This window comes from Vicia villosa, unplaced genomic scaffold (assembly GCF_029867415.1).
Source record: "Vicia villosa cultivar HV-30 ecotype Madison, WI unplaced genomic scaffold, Vvil1.0 ctg.002687F_1_1, whole genome shotgun sequence".
Lineage (NCBI taxonomy): Eukaryota > Viridiplantae > Streptophyta > Magnoliopsida > Fabales > Fabaceae > Vicia > Vicia villosa.
The window spans coordinates 118,108-121,325 of record NW_026706005.1 but is presented as its reverse complement, the minus strand read 5'-3'; positions in this window follow the sequence as shown (position 1 = coordinate 121,325).

The following is a 3,218-nucleotide window of genomic DNA, read 5'->3' as shown; positions in this document are numbered from 1 at the left end:
GCCCTTCTGATCTCCTTCAAACTTGACTTCTCCACCAGATTTAAGCACCAGGTCTTGGAACATAGACATTCTTCCCGTCATGTGTCGCGAGCACCCAGAGTCCAGGTACCATGACATTTTGTGCTTTGTCTTCTTTGCTGCTAAGGATATCTGCAACAGAAATTATCTTCTCCTTAGGTACCCACAATTTCTTGGGTCCTTTCTTGTTAGTTTTCCTCAAGTTCTGATTGAACTTGGGTTTAGCATGATAAGTAACAGGAGGAACAACATGATATTCTTTAGGTTTGGCAGCATGATATTTTTTAGGTTGTGTCACATGCTTCTTGGTGTGTGAAGTGTTGAAGCTTTTGGCATGTGAAGTGAGCCTAATATCATGTGAGTGGCCATATTTAAACTGATCATACAGAGGCTTGTATGTGATTTTCAAATCATCAACAGGTTCAAATTTGTGTGAGGTATCACCCTCATAGCCAAAACCAAACCTTTTGTTTCCAGAAACACCATATATCATAGAAGCAAGATGACTTCTGCCAATACTTCTAGATAGGAACTTTCTGAAGCTCGAGTCATATTCTTTCAGAATATGATTGAGACTAGGAATGGATTTTTCTGATTCAGAAGGAAATCCAATATCTTTTGATAATTTTAAAACTTTTTCCTTCAGTTCAGAATTTTCCACTTCCAGCTTCTTAGTTTCAAATTCAAATAGCTTTTTCAGCTTTTTGTATTTTATACTAAGATGAGCCTTGAGTTCCAGAAGTTCAGTTAAACTGGAAACTAACTCTTCTCTAGATGGTTCAGAAAATACCTCTTCAGAATCTGATTCTAATGTAGATTCTGATCTATCATCCACTGTGGCCATCAGTGCAAGGTTTGCCTGCTCGCCTTCAGAGTCTGATTCTGATTCTGGTTCTGAATCATCCCATGTTGCCATAAGACCTTTCTTATTATGAAACTTCTTCTTGGGATTCTCCTTCTGAAGTTTTGGACATTCATTCTTGAAGTGTCCAGGCTCATTGCACTCATAGAAGATGACCTTCTTCTTGTCAGATCTTCTGCTTCCAGAAGATTCTCCTCTTTCAGGCTTCTTTGAACTTCTGAAGCTCTTGAACTTCCTTTGCTTGCTCTTCCAGAGATGGTTTACCCTTCTGGAGATTATGGACAGTTCATCTTCTTCTTCTGATTCTGATTCTTCAGAATCTACTTCTTCAGCCTGAAAAGCGTTAGTGCATTTTTTATAATTAGATTTTAATGCAATAGACTTACCTTTCTCCTGAGGGTCATTAGCATCCAGCTCAATTTCATGACTCCTCAGAGCACTGATCAATTCTTCAAGAGAGACTTCATTCAGATTCTTGGCAATCTTGAAAGCAGTCACCATAGGACCCCATCTTCTTGGCAAGCTTTTGATGATCTTCTTGACATGATCAGCCCTTGTGTATCCCTTGTCAAGAACTCTCAATCCAGCAGTTAGCGTTTGAAATCTTGAGAACATCTTCTCAATATTCTCATCATCCTCCATCTTGAAGGCTTCATATTTCTGGATCAAGGCAAGAGCTTTAGTCTCCTTGAATTGGGAATTTCCTTCATGGCTCATTTTCAATGACTCATATATATCATAGGCAGTTTCCCTGTTAGATATCTTCTCTTATTCAGCATGAGAGATAGCATTCAGCAAAACAGTCCTACACTTATGATGATTTTTGAATTGCTTCTTTTGATCATCATTCATTTCTTGTCTTGTAAGCTTTACACCGGTAGCTTTCACTGGATGTTTGTAACCATCCATCAGCAGATCCCATAAGTCACCATCTAGACCAAGGAAGTAACTTTCAAGTTTATCTTTCCAGTATTCAAAGTTTTCACCATCAAATACTGGTGGTCTAGTATAACCATTGTTACCATTTCCATGGTATTGCTCAGCTGAGCCAGATGTAGATGTATGTGATGGATCTTCACCAGCCATCTTGTACTGAAGCGTTTTTCTCTTCCTGAATCTTTTCTAAACACGGTTAAGTGCTTGCACCTTAGAACCGGCGCTCTGATGCCAATTGAAGGATAGAAAAACACTTAGAAAGGGGGGTTTGAATAAGTGTAGCTTTAAAATTTGTAAGATAAAAACAATTTGCACAATGATTTTTATCCTGGTTCGTTGTTAACTAAACTACTCCAGTTCACCCCCTTGGAGTGATTTACCTCACCCGAGGATTTAATCCACTAATCACACGAGATTACAATGGTTTTCCACTTAGACAACTTCTAAGTCTTCTAGAGTATACTGATCACAACCTGATCACTCTAGGAACAATCTGCTTAAATACCCTCTAAGACTTTCTAGAGTATTCTGATCAACAACCTGATCACTCTAGTTCTTACATCTTAATGTAAACAAATTCTTTTAAGAGTTACAATGCTTCTAATAAAGGTATTATCATAACTGTGATTTTCTCTTAAGCTTAAGCTTAATCTCACTAAGATATTACAACAGCAATGTAGTGAGTTTGATGATGAAGTTAGAGAGCTTTTGATTTGAACAGCGTTTGTGCAAGTTGGTTCAGAGTTCGTAATTCGTAACATAGCTTCTCATCAGAACTTCATATATATAAGCGTTTGAGAAGATGACCGTTGGGAGCATTTAATGCTTCGCGTATTCCGTACAACATTGCATTTAATGTTTCACTCTTTTGTCAACTACCTCTTGCCTTGCTTTCGCTGTGTCTACTGACGTTGCCTTTAATAGCTTTCAACGTTCCTTTTGTCAGTCAGCGTAGCCTGCCAGCTAGTACTTGCATCTGATATGATGTTTGTGTAAACAACGTTTGAATATCATCAGAGTCAAACAGCTTGGTGCAGAGCATCTTCTTGTCTTCTGACCTTGAAGTGCTTCTGAGCGTGATACCATGAGAACTTCAGTGCTTCTGCTTCTGATCTCAAGTCCTTCTGATGCTTTCATAGACCATGTTCTGATTCTGCTTGACCATCTTCTGATGTCTTGCCAGACCATGTTCTGATGTTGCATGCTGAACCTTCTGAGTCAGTGCTTCTTGTGCTGATTTTGTGCATACTCTTTATATAATTCCTGAAATGGAAATTGCATAGTATTAGAGTACCACATTATCTCATACAAAATTCATATACATTGTTATCATCAAAACTAAGAATATTGATCAGAACAAATCTTGTTCTAATAGTACCTCCTATCAACTTCCATTCCTCCC